This window comes from Loxodonta africana, chromosome 3, assembly GCF_030014295.1.
Source record: "Loxodonta africana isolate mLoxAfr1 chromosome 3, mLoxAfr1.hap2, whole genome shotgun sequence".
In the NCBI taxonomy this organism is placed as follows: Eukaryota; Metazoa; Chordata; class Mammalia; order Proboscidea; family Elephantidae; genus Loxodonta; species Loxodonta africana.
In genome coordinates, this window is record NC_087344.1 from 190,733,965 (window position 1) to 190,757,850 (window position 23,886).

The window sequence follows — 23,886 nt, forward strand, 5'->3', positions numbered from 1 at the left end:
AGCTTTGAAAATAATCCTCTCTTCTCTGAGACCATCTGGGCAATGGCCCTGCCCTCCAGACTCTGGATGTTGGCCACGCTTTCTGGATTCTGGGTGGAGGTCCCTCAGCCCCGCACTTCAACTCTGCTTTCCAGGCCCACTGGCACAGCAACCCTGCTCCCTTGAATCTGGGCAGCCCCATTCTCCTGTCCAAATGAGTAGTGACACCACCCCTTGGCCCCAGCAAGCCCCATTCTTCTGCCCCTTGGGCATGGCAGCCTAGCCCCTTCAGCTTTGGGTAGTGGCTCTGACCTCACTCCTCTGGCATTCCTGAACAGCAGCCCAACACTCCAGTACTGAGTTGGTGAAGATGTGATTCTTTGAAACCCAGGAGCCAGTGGCCCCACCCTTTGAGACCCCAGAGGTAATGACCCTGTCCTTTGAGGCTGAGGCAGCTCTACTTTCTGAGCTCCTTGTCTCTTCGGCTTCTGCTTCCTGGTTCCTTGGCCATTCAGCCCCTTGGCCCCTCAAGCATCCTGGGCCAGCCTGGCCTCTGCTCTGCTCAGACAAGTGTTACAAACTCTTTAGCTCTACCAATAAGTGCCCAGAAGCATCCCATTCCTCTAGGACGTCTTCTGCCTAAAAGCACTCAACTCTCTTGCTCCATGGGTTACTTCCTACACCATCTCATGTCAGTCTCCTGGTTCCATTGTTGCCGTTTCTCTGCTGCTGCTTTTTGCCATCTGCACAGTCTCTGGTATTGCAACTCTCCTCACTTTCTTCTGAGCCCTCACCAGAATTGCCTCTGACTTCCATAATTCCACCAACAGTTTCTTGAAGACAATCTAGGTTTTTACTATTAAGTAACTTGAAACTCTTTCAGCCTCTACCCATTCACAGTTTTAAAACCAATTCCACCTTTTGGGTATTTATTAGAGCAGCACCCCACTCCCAGTACCAAATATCTGTCTTAGTTACCTAATGCTGTCATAACAGAAATACCAGAAGTGGATAGCTTTGACATAAAGAAATTTATTCTGTCACAGTTTAAGAGGCTAGAAGTCCAAATTCAGGGCGCCGGCTCCAGGGGAAGGCTTTCTGTCTGTGTCAACTCTGGGGGAAGGTCTTTGTCATCAATCTTGCCCTGCTCTAGGATCTCCTCAGCACAGGGATCCACTCCTGGCTCTTCTTGCTTGGTGGTAATGAGGTCCCTCTCCTCTATGCTCTCTTCTCTCTTTTGTGCCTCAAAAGAGTTTGACTCGAGATATAACCAAGTCCTGTAGATTGTGTCCTGCCTCATTAATATAAATGCCTCTAATCCTGCCTCATTAACATCATAGAGATTAAGATTTACAATACATAGCATAATTACCTCAGATCACAAAACAGGGGACAATCACACAATACTGGGAATCATGGCCTAGCCAAGGTGACACATTTTGGAGGCACAATTCAATCTACAACACCACCCAGTAGGGTACCTGCACCAAGCACCTATTTCAGGTGAATTGAACATTTGTTGTAAATTCAAAGTTTATTGTCTTCCCCAAGACTCAGTCCTTGGATTTCTTCTTTTTTTCAGTCCTCACTTATTTTCTTGTGACTGATGTCCTCCAGTCTTATGGCTTTAAATACCATGTATATGCTGATGATTCCCCAGATTGGATCTCCAAGCTCAGACCTCTCTCCTAAACTCCTACTCAACAAACATCTCCACATGGAGGTCTGATAGGCATCACGTCTAAAACACTTTGTGATAGTTCCTGTCTCCAGAACCTGATCTTCTGGCAGATGTCTCCAAGTTCAAAAAAACTGTGTGTTTAAGAAAGGAATAGAAGACCTTATAGTTGAAACGTGCTGTTAGAGGAAGAGAGTAGCGCGAGATCAGATTGGAGAAGTAGGTGGGTGCCAGATCACGCCTTTTAGGAAAAGAATTTCACATTTACCTTGTGTGCAATGGGAAACGATCAAAGGGCTTTAAACAGGGTTGTAGGCTGATTCAAATAAAATTTGAAGAGAGAAACGTGCTTTAAAGAATGATTAAAACTTCACCAGGTGGAAAAGCTGAAGAAGATCATGTCCCAAAAAAAGTATGAATAGCTGTCACTTCTGAGTTCCTGACCCTCTATAATCCACCTTCACTGGATTTTTAACTGATTTGCATTTTAATTTGAAGGGAATGAGACATAAATGTTACCTGGGTAAAACAAGTTGGTTGGACATCCATCCAACCAGGGCCACTGAAGTAATATCTTTGGATTGTACTTCTGTTATAGGTACTATTCCTTATCTTTTCAAACCAATAAACTCAGTTTTATAAATACAGTGAAAGTCAATTTATTATTAATAAATTGGGTTATCTAACCAATCTTGCCATCAAAAAAAAAAAAAGAATCTTGCCATAGACGGATGAATTATCACAATTTAAAATGAGTGAATTGGTTAGGATTTTTTTGGTTGGAAGTTCATAGGCCAACTCAAGAGAAAAGAAAAATAATTTATCATAAGAATGTAACAATTTCTCACACAACCCAAGACCAGGAATGCAGTTGGACCCCAAGAAGAGACAAGAATCAGAAACTGAAAATACTTCCTGGGTTCTCTCTGTCTTTTATCTCTGTTCCTCCCTGCACATCTGTTTCATTCTTATCCATTTATCTCTGTGGAAGGACTTCCACTTGTTTTTCCTTTAGTTTATTTTATTTTTTTGTAGGGTTAGGAGAGGATGGTACCCCTGACTTGTTCTGTGACCCTGGTCAAGCCTGGGCCTCGGTTTTCCCATCTGAGAAATGGGGGCAGCCCATGTTTTGGAGCTTACCTACATGGCTTACAAGGCAGGCCTGGGGTCCCCAGCAGGGCTGTCATGGTGGGGGCACCCTGGCTGTATCTTCTGGCTCCTCTACTCCTCAAAACCCACACATGAACTCCAGGCTCAAATTCTGCTTGTTTTTATTTTAAAAGTCCAGATTAAGTAGTGGCCACCTCTATGAGGGTCCCTTAGCTAGGTGAGGCGGAGATGGTCAGTACCAGTCTCCCACACCCCTCCCCCCACCCCTGAAGTGCTAGAATGGGAGCTTGACACGTAGAGGCCCTGGTCTCCTGAGCATGCCCTCTTATGAGTGGTCCCGCCCCACATTGTGTTCTCGTGGCAAGCTGCATGTTGGACAAGGTGTGAGGTTTGCTTTTGGCTGCCCTGTGTCCTGGGAGCCAGAGTGGTCAGGTGTAAGTGTTGCTGTGAGGCTCCCTCCACCCATGTCCTTGGTCACATGGCCACATCTGTGGAGGTCCGCACCCTGGTACACCAGAGCATGTCATGTGAGGCGTGTGAACCTCTCTGGGTCCCTGTGGCCGTGGGCCGGCTGGTTGCTTTTCCTGTGCTGGGTATGCTACGGAGGTTAAAAGCTGGGGGTGGGGAGGGTGTTGCTGTAGATATTTAATTTGGGGGGGTGGTGGGACTGGAGCTCCAAGGTGCAGGATCGGGCTGACCCCAAAGGTTGTATCCTCTCCTCCAAAGGACAAGGTGGGGAGCTTGGTTTTCTCAGGGTCCATGGGGGGCTGACACCCTCACAGGAGTTCCCTGGCAACCTGGGCCAAGATCTCTTTGATGTGGCCAATGACCTTCTCCTGTCTGGCTGGGTTGTGCTACACGGCAACATGCGGCCAAGCCATATAGAAGTCCAGGTTACTAGCATGGGTGTCTCAGAATATCTACGAATTCTATACACTACACCCAACGTGTCCATGGACAAAGGAAGAGAACATGAATGTAGGTGAGCCCTTGGCAGTCTCTGTTTCTTCAGGCTAATCTCTTCAGGATCTGATATCCTATTATATCCACTCCATGTGCTGTGTAAAAAAAAAAAAAAGGCCAGCCACAGATTCTGGGATAACATTAGCTCAGCTACTTGGAGAAACTAACCCTATTTTGGTCACAATTTCCAACTCCTAGGAAGGGCTGATTGATCTAGCTTGAGAAGGATGTCCACTCTTAATGCCGGTCATCTGTGGCCGGGAGGGCAAGATTATTTTGTTTAAAATCCAAGAGACTGTTTAAAATGCATGGACACAGTGGGTCCAGTATATAGAAAAAGAGAGCTTTGAAGACTAAAAAAATAAATATCAAAAATAAAATATAATTAATCTACAATAAAGGTAAAACTATGAGTGAGCCAGGTTTTTTTTTTTTTAATCTTAATGTCTATTTTAGTAACGGTGAGCTAACTGCTGTAAATAAACAACTCTGACATTTCAGTGGCTTCATATAAATAACATTTATTTCTTATTCATGTCACAGTCAGCAGAGTATGGGTGGGAGAGTCTGGCTCCGACTAATCATTCGGAGACCCAAGTTCCTTCCATTTTCTGGATCTGCCCTTCTATATATTCTTGGTGTCTTTCTCCAGTCGACCAGCAGATGGAGAGAGAAAGAGCATGGAGAAGGCGAGCTACTGTTAACTGTCTTGATGTGAAGGTATTATAAACAGCACATTCATACTCCAGTGAGAACTGGCCACATGGCTTTATCTATATATAGGAGAGCTAGGAAGTGTTTTTTTTTTTTTTTTAGGAAGTGTAGACTAGTGGTGTGTCCAGGAAGAAGAATATCTGTGAGCCCTGGAAGTCTCTGTCTCTATGCTGATCTCTTCAAGCTATGGTACCCTATTATACCCACCTTCATTTTGGACAGCAAGACAAGGCAGCCATATTCTTGGATCAGGGGATCCTTTTCTCTGGACAGTGCTAAGAGGCCAGCTTCATGTCCTTCAGGCTTTCAGTTTTCTGACAGCCTCTCCTTTGGTGGCACACTCTTATTGCATCTGCTAATACTGTCATTTGAAGGCCCTGGCTGGTGTAAATAGTTAATGCAGTCAGCTGCTAACGGAAAGGTTGGAGGCTCAAGGCCACCCAGAGGGAAGGCCTGGTGATCCACTTCTGAAAACTGAGGCACTGAAAACCCTAACGAGCACAGTTCTACTCTGACACACATGGAGTCACCATGAGTTGGAGTTGACTCGGCGGCAACTGGATTTGATACTATCAGTTAGGTTACTGTGAGGCCTTGCTTTCACCGGGCAAGTACCCTGTACTTTTATTTGATTGGTTTCTAGGGGTCTTACTGGATTGGAATTTTACAAAAGGAATTTTAATGGAGAAATAAGGGGAAATCAAAATTCCTCTTGTGAAGTTCTGTTGGCAAAACAAGGAAAGACTGTGAGAACAGATCAGTAGGCTGGGTCGATCCTAAAATATCTGTTAAGGCATTTTCTCCCCTTATAAGAAGCTAGATTTCTCTGCCTATTTCCAAGCTAGTTCTTAAATATTCATTGAACAAATATTTGTTGAACATCTACAGTGAGATAGTCGGTTAGGTGGTAGAAACACATTCCGGTGTCATTAGGAACCATGAGATCCCATAGACGACTTTAGCTCCCACTGCTGCCAGTCTGTCTCACTTCTTACCTGAATAATGCAGACAAAAGATGACAGGCACACCCTGAACCTAATGAATGGCCAAGTCCTTGTCACTAAATAGTATCAGTTTCATGTACTTTCTTGTAGACTCGTTTTTCAGAGGACCCCACTAGTTCTTCATCACAGCTTTACAGTGTCAGAAATTATTTCTCTCTGTTTAATGTTTTTGGATCCCCTGCAAAAACCTAGTGCTGAAGGAATGATTATTCTAAAGGCTATGGACTCTAGGACTAAGGAATGAGGACCTGGGGAAACACTGGCCTCCTAATCCCCAGCAAGTGGTAAGTCCTGCCCTCACTGGTACCCTCTTGTTTCACTGCACCTTCATTTCACTAGTGACCTTGCCTTCACAGCTGAACTGTTTTGGCCAAATTAACCAGAGTCAGGGTCCAGAGACATAAAGTTCTCGGTTAGGAGAAAAGCAAAAAAAAAAAAAAAATCATTAAGGTTAAAAAGGCATGACATCAGAGTTGGATTATTAGACATGTCAGTCCGAAGAACAGGAGATGCAGAATTGAACTTGAAATTCACAGGCTAGAGCAGGAAATAGGGAGAGAGCTCCATGCCCAGAGGAGAGAGCTATATCACACGTGGTTATATCTGCTGGCAAGTTCCCTTCTACCCAATCCTGCCTAAAAGGCCATTGCTGAGAAGCTGCCACACCTGCTTCCCTGTCAGCAGAAAAAGCATATCACAGAGGGGCAACTGTTCAGGCTGTCATATCTAATTTATTAGACAGTGTAAATGTAGACATATTATAAGTACGGAGCTTAGCCTCAGAGTTTAAGATTGTCCATTTTTACAATCAAGTCTTGATTGTCATTTTAGTATCATGATGTTTCACCTCAGATTAGCAGGTCCCAAAGCCTCAGTTCATAAAATAAAAATTACATTTTCTGATTGGCGTGAGACACAACTCTGGACATCCCAATCTCCTTCTGCCTTTTTCTTGCCCTTCTCCCAGTAGTAGCTCCATATCCAATATATTTTTCTTAGATAAAACTAATGCGTTTGTAACAGTCTTCTTGTTAAAGGCCAACCGTGTTGGCAGGTAGTATAGGGATGGACAAAAAATATATTTATCAGGGTAGTCAGAATGTCCAACATCTTTTTCCAAGTGTCATGAAAAAGGTCATGTCTTGGATTAGAGGATTCTGCCCCTGAAAAATGTTCCACACTCACCAAGCAGTAAGAGAGTAGAGAAGTATTATTAATTGTGATCACCAAAGACTTGATAAAAAGCTATAAGATGATTCTAAGATTTCCCCCAACTTCTGTGAAATTGTCTACCAACATTTCCTTTCGAATGTTCTTATTGCTCCATTCCTTTCATCTTGTTTGCAGACATAGATCTTGCCTAAGCAATGGATTGCACATCTGGTCAAAATGACAAGCCTAGGAGTCCCAGGCAGTTTGGGAAGAAGCAAAAAAGGCTAAAAAACTAATGTCAAGGGGTCAGTGGTGAGGAGAGGACAACTGGAAGCTCATCTTGCCCTACAAGAAGTTTCTATGTCTTCCCTCATAACTCTCATAATAGGCAAGGATGGGTGTGCTTGGCTCTGAGAGCAAGGCTTGAGCGCAGTGTTCAGACTCCTGCTTAGGGAAGGAGGGATGGTGGCTAAAGTTGTTGTCAGGTGAAAACCCCAGGTTTTGCTCAGCGTGACTTGTTACAGCCAATAAACGAGAGGCCGAAGTGGGAGATCAGAGAGATGTCTTTATTTTGTTGTACAAGGGAAGGAGCAATCGGGGCTGCTGCCTCCAAGACTGCTTGCAGGCAGCTTGGGGAGGTGGGCTTTTACAGAGAGCAGACAAGGAAATGCAAATTAATCATGAATATTCAGGATTGACCTTCACACAGGTGCTCCTAGCTTGGGGATGACTATACATTTTTTTCAGACAAAGGTTTGATCCCCCAGTATGGAGGAAGAGGTTGATTTTCTTCCATTAGAAGGTTAAATCTCCGCTCAGAGGCCATTTTGGTTATCTTGTCAAGGACAATTTCAGAAGAAAGGGAAGCTTATTCTGCTCAGTGTAGGAGCATAAGCCGAAGCAGGTGTCTCTTAGAAGTTTGGGCTCTGAGGCTGCCTGCCTCAAAGTCTGCAGGCCCAGCATGAAAAAAATGGAATAATCTGGGCCCATGAGACAAGTAGGGTCATTCCAGAGCTAGTGGGAGCCTGATGAAACATCAAGAAGACCAGGCTACGGCTCTGGAAAGACAAGAAGAACATACAGTAAGGGTGGCAACAGGTCATGAAAGGATTGTTTCATTCAAGCTCAAAGAGGCTAAGAAAATAGATGGCACCTTCCTAGGGCCTAAGACACACACCGATGGTGGGGCCAAGTCACAAACTAGTACAGTACCCCAGGGACTTACCCAACCAGCTCCCATGTGAGTCACAAACAATACTCACATATATTAGCACATTTTATCCTCCACGATCATAAAACTCGCTGAGGTAAATGGGGCAAGTGTCTCCCTATTTCACACACGAAAGCACCAGATTCAGAGCAATTAAGCGACTAGCTAAGATCCCATAGCTTCAAAGTAGTTGAGCAGGGCTCAAACTCCAGTCTTGTGTCACCAAACCCCTCCTTTTCAAGGCACTAAGCTGCTCCTCACATTCCTTGGTCAACTATCAGGTCTTACCTAGTTCCAGAGCCAAATAGCTCTGCACAGTCAGCTCCCATTCTGATTATAAAACTGAGCTGCTGACTGGTGGGTCTCTTGAGTCAGCCACTCAAGGGCTGCATTTGTATTTCCTGGCCCAAGTTAGGGCAAGGATTCTTCTCCCACTTCCCCAAAGAGGTCTCCAGTTCAGGGCTAGTATTCCAGGCTCTTTGAAAAGACTTTCTCAAGATTGTGTCCAAAGAGTCCCCACTTCCACTCCTACTCTGCAGCCCACACCAGGCCAGTCTTCATGGATTCCAGCTGCAGGACTTACCTGAGCAGATCACAGCCACATCTTCCTTGTGGGTGCAGTCATGATACCCCCAGAACCTGTGCCGGCACTGCTCTAGAGACAACTCATTCCCTGAGCAACGAACATCATCCAGCCAACCCCCAGGCCAAAGTGTTTCTGGACTCCAAAGGGTAGAAGGAGGGGATGGCCACAGCCCAGTTGTTTGCATACCACCTGGTTTTCCTTTCTTCCCCAGCCATCATCACAGACAGAACCCCATATACCCTTGTGCAGCACCATCAGACGTCCAGAGCAGTGGCTCTCTCCTCCCTCCAGCTTCAGTTCAAAGGGATCTGTGGTGTCAAAGAGGAAGTCAAGGGTTGGAGAGAGGTAGAGAAAGGGAAAAAAAAAGTTCCTTTACATCCTCACTCAAACACATTGCATATGAAACTCTCCACATGTGTTTCTGTGTTTACAGTCCCTCTTCTAGGTCTCCGTCAGGTTCTAACACATGTGGCCTAGATCCCTTTCCTTAACAAATATATTTTCATTCCTCCACCTATGTTGTAAATCTAACATGTATGCATGACTTTCTAGTAGGTCTGAAAAACTAAAGAACTTAACAGCGACATGGGGTGGTTGGACTGCACCACACTGAATGCATTTTCTGGTAACTCTTCGGAAAGCCCAAGCGAGAATCAAAGCAGAGGCAGCACAGACTGACGATCCAGCCTGTCTATTCCTCTGAACCCATCTCTGCCCACGTGAAGATGTGGAATATCCACCACCACGGTTTCGGTTCTGCCAGCCTGAGTCCATGGAGCGAAAACTGACTACATAATGGGAGTCCCATCCCCATCAGCGAGTGGAGCTGAAAAATAGTTGACGGCTAAAATTTTGGTGTCCATAGTCTCTTAACGAGGATCCTGGCATACATGAGCAGTCGCCCAGAACCCAGCACCTACAGTATATACTTAGATCACTTTCCTGGGGTTTTGCTCACATTCTGGATTTATATTCCTGTCCTTGGTGACCCCCTGCCTCTCTCCTCTACAAAGGGGATAGATTCCGTTTCTCAGAACCTAGGATGCTAACCGAGGATTGTAATCAACTAGGGCAGGCATCTCTGAGGCATGACTCTGCCACTGTCCTTATAACAGGTATCAATATTGTTCAGAGACTTCTGATGCCACGGCCATACCCTCTTTTGATCTTGAGGCCAACTTGGTCAGTCACAGTTTACCTCTGTCTTCCTGAACCTGTAAGTTGGGTTGCTACCAGCCCCTTGGAAAAGGAGAGGCAGCACTAAGGCAGGATTAACTTCTCAGCTCCAGGTCCGTCCCTTCTAGCCAGTGACCAGTTGCCATCAAGTCTATTCGGACCCATGACAACCTCCTGCGTGTCAGAGCAGAACTATGTACCATGCGATTTTCAGTGACTGATTTTTCAGAAGTAGATAACCAGGCCTTTCTTCCAAGGTGCCTCTGGTTGGACTTGAACCACCAAACTTCTGGTTAGCAGCAGAGCACATTAACCATCCACACCATCCAGGGACTCCCCATCCTCCCTAATGTTGCCTAATTTCTCTCTCTCCACATGCCTAATGTTAAGATTACAGTATATTTGTCTTTACTCAAGCCAAAATAGTACTCAATACCAAGACTGAATTCTTAGAGGCCCCTCTGGTTCCTACGCCCCTGCTTCCTCTCTTTCATCTAACACTTTGGCAGTCAATTCTTCAGATATTTAAGACTTTGTGCAATAATTTTTCATTTGGGGAAAAGACCTAATCAAAATAGAAATTTAAGGTCAGCTCTTACTTAAAGAATTAATTCTGGGTGATTTCATGATTTGGTAGCATTCCAAAGAGATACTTTAAGCCACCAGAAATTTTAAAAAACTTTAAATCAGGTTTTTAAGTATGTTTTTATTGTATATTAGCTAGCCCCTATCTGTTTGGTATCACTGGAGACGGACATCATGCTTGGCTGATGAAAAAGAGGAAGACCCTTAAGGGAATGGATTGACACAGCAGCTCCAACAATGGGCTCAAACATAGCAATGATTGTGACACTAGCACAGGACTGGACAACATTTTGTTCTAGTGTACATACAGTTGCTGTGAGTCGGAACTGACTCTATGGCACCTAACAACAGCCACAATTTGTTTGGTTGAAAAACGCATATCAAAATCCCATTATAAATGAAGTAGGGAACAAAAAAAAATAATAGAAATAATAAGACTGGAAGTTGGTTCTTTGAAAGCATCAACAAAATTGACAAACAACTGGCCAAACTGACAAAAGAAAAGCAGGAGAGGAAGCAAGTAACTTGGATAAGAAATGAGATGGGTGACATTACAACCAAACTAATTGAAATAAAAAGGATCATAACAGAATACTACGAAAAACTGCACTTCAACCGATTTGAAAATCTATAGGAAATGGACACATTTCTAGAAACACACTACCTCCTTAAACAAAAAAAAAAACTGAACAGATCCATAACTAAATAAGAGCTTGAAGAGTTTAAACACATGCACACACACACACAACAACAACAACAACAAAAAGCCCTGGCCCTAGTGGCTTCACTGGAGAACTCTACAAACATTCAGAGACGAGCTCATACCAATACTACTCAAACTATTTCAGAGTATAGAAAAGGAAGGAATATTCCTGAAGTCAATCTATGAACCCAGCATAACCCTGATTACCAAAGCCAGGCAAAGACACCCCAAAAAGGAAAATTACAGACCGATGTCCCTCATGAAAACAGATGCAAAAATTATCAACAGAATTCTAGCCTTCAAGCCTAGGAACTTCATCCCACAATGTGTTTGGTTATGTCTAAGAAGTTGCCTTGACTATGGCCCTTGTGTGCTGTTGTCTATATTAACATATGAGCAGCATGGAAAAGGCAGTCAAGAAATCAAAAAACGTATTGCACTGGGCAAATCTGCTGCAAAAAGCCTCTTTAAAGTGTTGAAAAGCAAAGCTGTGTCACTTTGAGGACTAAGGTGAGTCTGACCCAAGCCACGGTGTTTTCAATCACCTCCTACGCATGCGAAAGCTGAACAATGAATAACGAAGATCAAAGAAGAATTGACGCCTTTGATTTATGGTGTTGGAAAAGAATACTGAATATACCATAGACTGCCGGAAGAACGAACAAATCTGTTTTGGAAGAAGTACAGCCAGAATGCTCCTTAGAAGCAAGGATAGTGAGGCTTCATCTCACATACTTCGGACATGTTGTCAGGAGGGACCAGTTCCTGGAGAAGGACATCGTGCTTGGTAAAGCAGAGGGTCATCAAAAAAGAGGGAAGACCCTCTAGGACATGGATTGACATAGTGGCTGCAACAATGGACTTAGGCATAACAATGATTGTGAAGATAGTGCAGGACCGGGCAGTGTTTCCTTCTTTTGTACACAGGGTTGCTGTGAGATGCAACCAACTCAACCAGCTCGACAACACCTAACAACATCAAATGAAAACGAATTTGCTTTGCAAACTTTCACCCAAGGCACAGTAAAAATTTTTTAATCCCTTTATATGAGCTAAACCAAAAAACAAACAAACAAACAAACAAACCCAGTGCTGTTGAGCTAATTCCGACTCATAGCGACCCTATAGGACAGAGCAGAACTGCCCCATAGAGTTTCCAAGGAGCACCTGGCAGATTCGAACTGCTGACCCTTTAGTTAGCAGCTGTAGCACTTAACCACTACACCACCTGGGTTTCCTACAGTGTATGTTTCGATCGTCAGGGTCCATCTCCCAGTGAAGTTTGTGCTCCCCCCTCAGCGAGAGGCAGAGTCTAGACCTAGGTTTTTTTACCCACTGAAGCCATTGTTATAATGGGGTCTTTTATGGAACAAAACAAATATGTTTCGGGTTTTAGATACACCATTTGGGAGCAAACTGCAGAGGAGGCGATTATCAATTCAAAAGCATGCTGAGTGGAAGAAAGAAGCCAGGCCAGCATTAAATAAATGTGCTACCGAAAATTGGGGAATCAGGCTCAGAAAACTTATACAGAATTCAATAAAATAATAGTTCGTATTTTTTTTTTAATAATATAGAGATTAATATTGTTTAATATACTAATAGAGCTGCTATAGTAACTGTCATGGATTGAATTATGTCCCCCCAAAAATGGGTGTATCAACTTGATTAGGCCAGGATTCCAGTACTGTGTGGTTGTCCTCTGTTTTGTGATTGTGATTTTATGTTAAAAAGGATTCGGGTGAGAATGTAATACCACCCTTACTCAGGTCACCTCCCCTATCCAATGTGGAGGGAGTTTCCCTGGGGTGTGGCCTGCACCACCTTTTATCTCTCAAGAGATGAAAGGAAAGGGAAGTAAGCAGAGAGTTGGGGACCTCACACCACCAAGAAAACTGCACCAGGAGCAAAGTGTGTCCTTTGGACAGGGGGTCCCTGTGCCTGAGAAGCTCCTCGACCAGAGGAAGGTTGAGGACAAGGACCTTCCTTCAGAGCTGACAGAGAGAGAAAGCCTTCCTGGAGCCGATGCCCTGAATTTGGACTGGTAACCGACTAGACTGTGAGAGAATCAATTTCTCTTTGTTAAAGCCATCTGCTTGTGGTATTTCTGTTATGGCAGCACTAGGTGACTAGGACACTGATTATGAGTTAGAATCGACTCAGTGATGACAGGTTTAGTTTTTTTGTTTGTTTACATCATTTTTATATACAAAGGCAGGTATTATTAGTCCCGTTTTAAAGACCAGAACATTAAGGATAAGCACAATTAACTTTGCTATGTGTATTTACAATTCTCTGTAAATAATGACTGAATAAAATTTCATTTAATAAATTCATGAAAAATCTTAGCCTCTGAATTTGCAGGTTTTACCTTCGCAGTGGACCCAAGTGTCTTCGTCATGGGTGCAGTTGTTCTTCCCCCAAGGCCTGGAAGGGCAATCCTGAATAGTTAGTTCTTTTCCTGAGCATGACACCTGGTTCAGCCAGATGGGACCTTGGCCCTGTGTAGCTCTTTTACAGTTTCCTCGGGTCAGTGTGGCCTTCCCACATCCCAGCTGCCGGCATACCACCTTGGCAGCCTGGAGGTTCCAGCCTGCTTTGCACACGGTGCCCCACTGGTCCTGATGCTTCACCTCCACTCGCCCTATGCAGCGTCCGGGGCCATCAGCCAGCCGCACAGTCTCTGGGACTGGAAAAAGAAAGAGGAAGTGTCTGTTCCCTGCGAGAACACAGTCTTCTTGAGAAAAGAGAATCAATGTATACATCTCTACTCTCTTGGTGTTTAGTACAATGCAGACTGGAGTGCTTAGGGCCTAATAACTGCTTACGAATGCTTTGCTGAATGAGTAGATGAATGAACCAATGAGTCAGTTCTCAGTTGAACCATTAATCATTTCTACGCATTTTTATTTTTTCAAATTCTTTTCGCATTCAACTTCTCATTTGCTCCTCAAAAAAGGCAGATAGAAACACTGTGTAGATTTTAAAAAATAAAATAAAAAACCAAACACAATATAACATACAGAGAAGTGAAGTGATGTGCCCAAGGCCAAAGCCTTTTGCTATTAGTGTCAGCACTAGCACCCAAGAATCCCAGATTAGGGCTCTCAATCTTCAAGACTTCTCAAAAAAAGGAAAGAAGCCTCAGCATCAGGTCACAAAGAGTCGGTGACTGTTTCCCTGGTAAAGAATTCATGGGAGGCCGAGAAAGAGAAGACATGGCCTAGCCACTTAGCCAAATCACATTCTAATGGGGAAAAGTACACACAGAGAGGGGAGAAATTATTAAGACATAGAAAGCAAATGTATGCAGGAAAGGAAAGGAATAGAGAAAAACACGTGAGAGTGTGCTGGTTTCCCGTGAGCACCTCCTACCTACCTGACTAGCTGGTGGACAACTTGAGAGCCGAAACTATAGGTCAAGTATAAGTTATACCTCGTGGGCTCATTTCGTCCCCCATAACTCCAACTCTAGATCCAGATGCCTGGTCCACTATCCAGCACATGCTTCCTGACTGCAGGGGAGTCTCTGCATGTGCGTCTGTGTGTGTTCAGAAAAGAAACAGGTTCTCATATGTCTTGTAACTAAGAGGAGTGCATTAGCTCAAGCAAGTAGCAGTAACAATTCTAGGTGAGGATAACGTTTATCTCTAGGTCAAGTGTGAGATGTGAAGGACAAGGGACCAATTAGCCATTGCAGCCCATGTGAAAGTCCACAGTGGGAAGTAAAGACAAACAAGTGTGGCCTTGTGGGGTATGGGCAGCTGGCAGATGGTCTGTGAGCCCTGCCATACTCACTTTCACATGAAGCTCCTGCGTAGTCTTGGTGGCTACAGCTCCCATAATCAGTATCTTCTTTCTCACATTGAGCCAGTGTATCTTCCAGCCCCTTGCAATGGAACTCCTCGATGAAGAAGTCTTGGTTCTCTTCCGCCTGTGGCTTATATGTAAAACTACTCTGTGTTCCCTTCGCTGCTCCACAGCCCAACTCCCGGCACACCACAACTACGTTCTTCAAGTCCCAGTTGTAACCACACACAGTGCTCCACTGACCGTTCTGTTCCACATCTACTCACAGCGGTGGGAGCCTCCCACCAGTCGCGCTCTGTATGAAGACTCTGCAAGGAGATGCACTATTAGCTGGGGACCCAGGAGGAGTCTAAAGGGTCCTCAGGGGTGTGGTCAGTCAGCTTGGGACTGCTTCACCATTCACAGACAGCATGGAAAGTCAGAGGAGGGGAAGGAGAAAACAGAAGGGAAGGGGGGAGAGAGGACCTGCAGGGTCCCATCTCTGAGCTCTGATTCTGCTACACCCTTAATTGTACCCTACCAAGAAATTCCACCTACAGACTCCTAGATATGACTGTAGGATTTTGTTTGAAGATTAAAGGAAGGATATTGATTAAAGATAAAGCAGAATTCTCAGAATCTCTGGTGGTCAGAACCAGAAGGGCCTATAGAGATTATAAAGCCCAATCCCACTATTTCACAGATAAGGGAGACAATCCCCAGAGAAGTGAAGATCCTACGGTCATACTGTAAATTAGCAGAAGCCCCAGGCCAGCATCCAAGTCTAGCGAAGGTTACTATGTGATCTTTCTTGTTCATGACTCTGTCTCTCCCCACGGACGTCAGATGGAGGAGGGACTGAGAGATCTACGTATAGTTTGGGCTCCTAAACTGAACAAAGGAGTCCTGGTGGCACAGCGGTTAAAGGGCTCAGCTGTGAACTGAAAGGTCCAATGGTTCAATCCCACTGACCACTTTGTGGGAGAAAGCTGTGGCATACTGTTACCATGAAGATCACAGCTCTGGAAACCCTATGGGGCAGTTCTACACTCTATGAGTCAGAATCAACTCGATGGCAATGGATTTTTTTTTTTTTTTTAAGCTGAACAGCCTCTCTCTCCCATTATCAGTGACACACATCATCCTTGTTACTTCCTGTGACATTTTCCCATGCCCAAGCATCCAAGTCAGAAGAAAAACAGAGAATACCGGACAAAGGAATCATTAGAGCCTCAGAGTCTCAGAGCCCCAATTTCTAGTCTAAGAGGTCGCTGAGGATGGGTTTGGGGTAGGAGAGAGGCTCTATAGAACCTATACATGAGTTTTGAGGAATCCATGACTTGGTTCTGCTTCTCAAGTAGACTATGGGGGGCAAAAGACTAACAGAAACCTCTCCCTTCTCCTGAGGCATAGAAGTAGAATAGGAAACAAACAGCCCATCAGGCAACATTTGTTGAGTGTATACTATGTTCAAGGTATTATTTTAGGAACTTTGAGAACAGCGATGAATAAGACAGGTAATATTGCTGCCCTCAAGGAGCTTATATTTAGTCACTAGGCTGAAGTAATCCCTCCAAGTCTCCTGTAGCTCCAGAGTGAAAAAGGAGAAGAGAGGAATTTGTCACGCTCCACAGAGTGGGGAAGTTAGCCAGTGGGACATGTAGCTGAGAGAGGTCTGGTTCACCTGGAGGGATCACATTTGGGCTGGTGGTCTGCGACCTATAGAGGTATGAGCGGCTTAACAGATGCCAACATAGACCACACGGGTTGACCCAGCTGCCTGCAGGGATGGAATATGACTTCTGAGGACCATATTTCCTGCTGCCTGCCTTGTCTCAATGCTGTGTAAACTCCCCAGAAAACTTAGAATTAACCCAGAAGAAGTGGTTGAATGAGAAAACACTGATCTGGCTGATATTAAACTGCACTGGAAAGCTTATGTTTAGTTTGTTCATTTGTTTTTTGTTTCTTCTTATTCCTTTTTTTTTTTTGGTAATATGCAGAATATATAGAATGAATACTTGAAATTAAATTAGTAATAGAAAAACTAAGAAAGTTACCATTTTTGCACCCGGGTTTAAGGCTGATACATTTGGGTACAAATATAATTCTTAAGGAGTCACCCAGAAATAACTTTTGAGTCAGTATAGTTCATCATAACTAAGACTAGAGTTTGCATTGACATTGTTATTTACTCCAGGAAAGATTAGCTATTAAGATCACGGTCAGGTTATTATATTTGATTTTGGGTGATAATATGCTAGTTTTAAAATAAACTCCCTTTGAATGAGTTTTCATTTTCTGTGGAATGAAATACTAGAAGAGCCCATGGGAAAGAAGAAATATGTATTTAAAAAAAAAAGAAATAGTAAATATAAAAGAAATTCAGCTTGCGGGGAGAAAGAATGGCTGAGTAAGATTTTAAAGCCACAAAAGAGTAGAAAGAATCATCAGGGCAGTTGTGTCCTAGGCAGTGCCGTTAGCAGCCTTTAGCATCAGAAGGCTTTAGAGAGGGAGCCAGGGTCAGAAGAAAAACATCCTAGAGTATGGGGAGGCTTGTCAAGAGAGCCATTGTTTCCCAATACCAGCACCAAGAGACAGTCCTGGAGGCCAAAGTAAAAAGATCAAGTAATCTGAGAGTTGGACTGAGGACCCAACAGCTGAGCTCATTAAGAAATCAAACTGCATCCAGCAGGATGCAGAAGCTTCCACACCCATAGCAGAGTCTGTGGCTTCCTCTCTCTAGTAAACTCTCTACTCGAGAGAAAGGATAGACTGCAGGGACTATGTAAAAAAAAACTGATATTCTACAAACAACCCCCTTGAGTTTGTACCATCATAACCTCCTTCTTCCATAGACTTATTCTCTTTGTGCAGCCCAACCTCTGCTTGGTTGTGCAGTTTGTGCGTTGCCCAAAGGCTCCTTGCAGAGGTGACCAATGGAGGCTGACATCCAGCCTGAACTCTGCTGGTCCAGCCATGTACTGCGCAGAGGCAGATGGATTCACAGTTCAAATAAAGGTAACATTAAGGCTGGCAGGGGGACCTGGATGTGCTGGTTCCAAGTGGAGCAAAAGGAAGTTCATTTCCCAGAGATAGCCACCAGATGGTAAGGTACCTCTGTGTGTGTGTGTGTGTGTGTGTTGTGTGTTGTGTGTGCCATAGAGTAGATTCTGACTCATAGAGACCCTACAGGACACAGTAGAACTGCTCCTACTTGGCCTGAAATAAAGCCATATGATACTTGGATGTTGGCCAAGCATCTTGGGCCATGGAGGCCAAGTGGAGAGGAGTCCCCTTGCAGGATAAAACAAAAGCAATCAAGTCAATTCCAGCTCATAGTGACCCCAGAGTAGAACTGCTCCCTAGAGTTTTCTTGGCCGTAATCTTCACAGAAGCAGTTCACCAAGCCTTTTTTGCACATAGACGAGTAGACGAGTGCAAATCGTTTGCACCAGCCAGAGACTTCTCATTGCAGGATGAACCCACCCTAATTCCTTATAAGTTCTGGAGGTAGAAATCTATCCAGACAAGACTGAGAGGGGGTGGGAATGCGGAAAGGCAGATGGGTTGACACAGTGGCTGCAACAATAGGCTCAAGCATAACAACGATTATGAAGACGGCACAGGGCCGAGTGGGGTTCCATTCTGTCGTACACAGGGTCACTATGAGTCATAACTGACTCGGTGGTACCTAACAACAACAATTTCCCCGTGGTCCGGTTAGTTTCAAAATTTCCACTTTCCTGAGCTTGAAGGCCTACCTCTCAGGAATCCCCCAGAAATCTTACCTATGAGGCCAGGTCCAGTGCAAATGGCTAGGGAAAAAAGAAGGCAGTGAGTGAGGTCATATAGTCAATTTCCAAGGCTTTGCTGACTACAACTCTCTGGAAGGCCCTTGCCAAAACTTGCGCGATAGTTGGGGCGGTACATATACAACCTCCAAAGTCAGGCTTGTTGGCACCTTCTCCTGGGATGGCCAGCTTCAAAGGACACATGCACATTGGCAAGGAATTACAGAGACCAATTCTACCACAGCTAACTGACCCCATCCTGCTCCCCGGACATGTGATGGGAACTCTGTGCCAGACATGCCTAGATTTGGATTTCTATTCCAGTCAACTATGTTGATTGGTTAATACAGCCTGTAGTTACAGTGTGGTAAAGCCACCTCTGGGTCAACAAAAATGAGTTGCTGGAGGCCACTGGAAAGATGCACTGGTGGGGGGAGGTAAAGACACAGTGGGGGCCGTGCAAGGAGTAGGGAAAAGTGGTGGGATTGGCCTGTGTGCACTGGCACTGCATTTAGTCCAGGGTCAGCAAATTTCTCCTTCAAAAGGCCAGATAGTAAATACTTTAGGCTTTGTGGACCATATGATCTCTGTTGCAACTACTCAACTCTGCCTTTGTAGTTTAAAAACAGCCATGGGCAATAAGTAAACAGATGGACATGGCTGTGTTCCAATAAAATTTTATTTCATGTAACTTTCACGTGTCACAAAATATTATTCTTCTTTTGAATTTTTAAAACCATTTTAAAATGGGCTAGTTTACAGACCCCAGATTTAGGCCAGTAGGTTAGAAAGCAGCCCTCTACTCAGTTCCAAATCTCTAGATTTATGCATCCGCACTCGTTCAATATATTGGAGTTTCTTCCTGGAGGATCTGCTGGGTTGGACCCTTTCATTCCTAAGGCTCTCTCCTAACACTGTACAGTCCTGAGCCCTGTGACCTCCAATAGTCCTTGAGGGCTAGGTATTTTCAAGTGCAGAACTCCTCCCTTATCTTAAAGGATTCTTCTGAAGGAACTCATACCTTTGACCTTCCACTCTAGAGTTTTTCAGGCAAATCCAAGTATCTCAGTGGCTTGTCCTGGGATACTTTCTTTTCTTGGTTTCCAAGGAATTCCTCAATAGCCCCAGGCCCTTACTCTTCAGGACATGCCCACACTCAGACTCCGTGAGTTCTGGTTTGCAACTGCCTAAAACCCAAAGTTATACTTATGTGAACCATTTGTATAACACTCTACATGCCTAACAATGAACACAAAACATTTTTCCATACAAAGGAAATTGAATGTGCCAAGTTTGATACCAAAAACCAAAAAACCAAACCCGTTGCCATTGAGTCAATTTCAACTCATAGCAACGTGAGCTGGAAATTGATATAGCTACTACATGACTTGAAAGCTCTCCTCTGTAGGGAGGGGGATAATGCGGGTGACACAGACCAATAATGCTTCATGAAGGAGCTGGGTCTGAGGTAAGCCTGGGAGATTCAGCAGTACATTTATGATGGGCAGAGCTGGCTCTTAGGTGCTGTGGGCTATATAGATGTTTCAGGAAATGTATACTTGCCCAGTTGTGTGTGTGAGAGAGAGAAAGAGAGAAAGAGGGAAACCAGGACTTCAACAAGGCAATGAAAATGGATGAGATTGATTAGAAAATTTATCTAGCAAGCATTGCATTGTTAGATGTCCTAAATTAGTTATCTCATGCAAACATTCTTAACAAACCTGTGAGAAAGATAACATTATCTTCATTTCATAAATGAGAAATCAAGATATCACAGATGTATGGTAACTGACATATTGAATGACAGATAAGAAATTAAAGAGCCAAGATTGAAACTCAGGTCTCTTTAGTTCCCAAATCCCCATTTACTTTAGATTACCCTGGGTGTTAAGAAGCTGGGAGAAATTAGGGAAGTGTGATAGAGAAAATTTTTGAGAGGAAACCAAGTAATATGATTAAAAAAAAAAAAAAAAAGGAGTATGTCTTGTGGCTCATCTTCCTTCCCTTGCTCTACCTGTTTTCTCATAAATAGTACTTTTCGGGAAATTTATGTAAAAAGGGAAATGGAAAGAAAAAAAAAATGACCATAAATAGGTCATTGCAAATATAAGGGGAATAGATTTTAAAAATCTGGCCATCAAAGTAGATTATAAATTGGGTGTGGATTAAGTGGCTTCCTTTGGGTTTAGAAGAGTTGCTAGATATAAAGAAAGGAGAGCAGGGAGAAGCTGACCTTGGAAGAATGGAATCTGTGCAGGCTTGGCAAGTGGAAGATTGTCCTGATCAAAATCCGAGAAAACTCTGGAGTCTAAGCCAACAGGAGCAGAGATACTCACCAAGGATCAAGGAGAGTAGCAGAGCCATGACCTGGGCAGCTGAAGATATTGAACTGAAATTTAAGGCTGGAAGGAAACCCCAGAGTAGCAATATTCAGCTTCAGCTGCAAGTGTGTCTGGAGGGTGAGGGCAGCAGCTCCTGTATGTGACAGAAGTGCTCTCAGATGACCATGAACCAATGGATTTAGAAGGCAGAACTGATAGGCTGGACTTGCTGAAATCGGCATGTTTCCAGAGGAAGGGAGGTGGCCGGAAATGGCAAAAAGATGTTCACAAAAACAAAACAAAAAAACCAGTCTGTCATAACTTAGCTCTGCTATAATCCCAGCCCTATCCATATCTGCATTAGTTCCTTCACTATGTAAACAGGGGAGATAGTTCCTACAAGGAAACTCAGATGCTAGGAACAGGGCCATCTCGTAGAAGGCCAGGCAATGCTTTGTCTTCAAGTATGGTTTGTGGGGGCAGTAGGCCAATTTTGATTCCTTCTCTTCACAGTAAGCGCCCAGAGAATACGGAAGCCAGAGGCCATAGAAAGAATGCAGAGTTGCCCATGGAGGCAGTCATAATGGGCCACAATCCAGAACCAAGATGTCAAGTTCTATGAAGAGGGCTGGATTTGCTTATTGTCTGTGTCTTTCCAGGTGTATTAGGCCCACCTTTGGAAACTGAGTGGAAACAGCTCCCCGTAGTGATGGACATTATGATTTCTGAACTTAAGGTATCCTTAGGTCTAAGGAATGATGAACAGAGATGAGACAGCAAGACCCTCAGTATTCTAGGCCCCTCTGCTTTGCTGTATTATTAAGCATAGCTATGCATTGAGAACTGTTCAACTCTGGAATACTCAAGTAGTGAGCTTGATATGCTAACATAATCTACTGTTCTGAGCAGAGTAATTTTTCCTCTATAATTAGACATCTTAGCTTCTTTGTAATTAGTCCAGTTACTCAGCATGAATTTTGGCTCACTGTAGGCACTCATTTTTTTAGTCCTTATTTCTCCATTTACTTATTACTGCACTTATTAAAAAGTTTTCAGCAGCCATGAGTGGCAGACAATGTGATAGGTGCAAGCAATACAGTGAAGAATAAGAAACAGTTCCGAATTCCAAATGGACGTGGTTTAATAGTTCCAATAACATGTGAAAACTGCTCTAAAGTATAAGAACTTTGGGGACGCAATGGAGGAAAGTGTCACCTCTACTTGGGGCTAATAAGAGAAGACTTCACAGAGATGATGGGATTTGAGCAGATGTTAAAGGACGACTAGAATGGAGAATCAGAGTGAGAAAGACTTTGCAGGCATATCCAGAAAAAGGAAACAGCCATTGCCCAAAACACAACGTTCTTGGGGGTCAGAGGTCAAGGTGTTGTTGTCGTTAGGTGCTGTGGAGTCAGTTCCGACTCATAGCAACCCTACGCACGACAGAACAAAACACTGCCCGGTCCTGGGTCATCCTCACAGTCGTTGTTATGCTTGAGCCCATTGTTGCAGCCACTGTGTCAGTCCACCTCCTTGAGGGTCTTCCTCTTTTCCACTGACCCTGTACTCTGCCAAGCATGATGTCCTTCTCCAGGGACTGAACCCTCCTGACAACATGTCCAAATATATAAGGTACAGTCTCGCCGTCCTTGCTTCTAAGGAGCATTCTGGTTGTGCTTCTTCCAAGACAGATTTGTTCATTCTTTAGCAGGCCATGGTTCTATTCAATACTCTTCATCAATACCACAATTCAAAGGCATCAATACTTCTTCAGTCTTCCTTATTCATTGTCCAGCTTTCACATGAATATGATGCAATCGAAAATACCATGGTTTGGGTCAGGCACACCTTAGTCTTCAAGGTGACATCTTCAACACTTTAAAGAGGTCCTTTGTAGCAGATTTACCTAATGCAATGTGTCTTTTGATTTCTTGACTGCTGCTTCCATGGCTGTTGATTGTGGATCCAAGTCAAATGAAATCCTCGACAATTTCTATCTTTTCTCCATTTATCATGATGTTGCTCATTGGTCCAGTTGTGAGGATTTTTGTTTTCTTCATGTTGAGGTGCAATCCATACTGAAGGCTGTGGTCTTTGATCTTCATGAGTAAGTGATTCAAGTCCTCTTCACTTTCAGCAAGCAAGGTTGTGTCATCTGCATAACGCAGGCTGTTATTGAGTCTTCCTCCAATCCTGATGCCCTGTTCTTCTTCATATAGTCCAGTTTCTGGGATTATTTGTTCAGCATACAGATTAAATAGGTATGGTGAAAGAATACAATGCTGACGCACACCTTGCCTGACTTTAAACCAATCAGTATCCCCTTGTTCTGTCTGAACAACTGCCTCTTGATCTATGTAAAGGTTCCTCATGAGCACAATTCAGTGTTCTGGAATTCCCTTTCTTCGCAATGTTGTCCATAATTTGTTATGACCCACACAGTCAAATGCCTTTGCATAGTCAATAAAACACAGGTAAACATCCCTCTGGTATTCTCTGCTTTCAGCCAGGATCCATCTGACATCAGCAATGTTATCCCTGGTTCCACGTCCTCTTCTGAAATCTGCCCGAATTTCTGGCAGTTCCCTGTCGATCTACTGCTGCAGCCGTTTTTGAATGATCTTCAGGAAAATTTTGCTTGCGTGTGATATTAATGATATTGTTCTATAATTTCCAAATTTGGTTGGATCACCTTTCCTGGGAATAGGCATAAATATGGATCTCTTCCAGTCAGTTGGCCAGGAAGCTGTCTTCCATATTTCTTGGCATACATGAGTGAGCACCTCCAGCACTGCATTTGTTTGTTGAAATATCTCAATTGATATTCCATCAATTCCTGGAGCCTTGTTTTTTGCCAATGCCTTCGGAGCAGCTTGGACTTCTTCCTTCAGTACCATCGGTTCCTGATCATATGCCACCTCTTGAAATGGTTGAACATCGGCTAATTCTTTTTGGTATAATGGCTCTGTGTATTCCTTCCATCTTCTTTTGATGCTTCCTGCATTGTGTAATATTTTCCCCATGGAATCCTTCACTATTGCAACTCGAGGCTTGAATTTTTTCTTCAGTTCTTCCAGCTTGAGAAACGCTGAGCATGTTCTTCCCTTTTGGTTTTCCATCTC

The 23,886-nt window shown here is 43.8% G+C and overlaps 1 protein-coding gene and 1 long non-coding RNA gene across 6 annotated transcripts in view; both read right to left on the bottom strand.

Moving 5' to 3' along the window:
* The window catches only part of LOC135227225 (Fc receptor-like protein 2), a 505,822-nt gene that overhangs the window by 83,558 nt on the left and 398,378 nt on the right, over nt 1-23,886 (bottom strand). The window lies entirely within an intron of this gene.
* LOC135230848 (uncharacterized) lies at nt 14,933-21,532 on the bottom strand. The gene is made up of 4 exons (XR_010321620.1): nt 20,677-21,532; nt 19,465-19,630; nt 18,441-18,467; nt 14,933-14,978 (listed from the first exon to the last, which is right to left on the bottom strand). It is a non-coding gene; the product is annotated as an uncharacterized LOC135230848 (long non-coding RNA).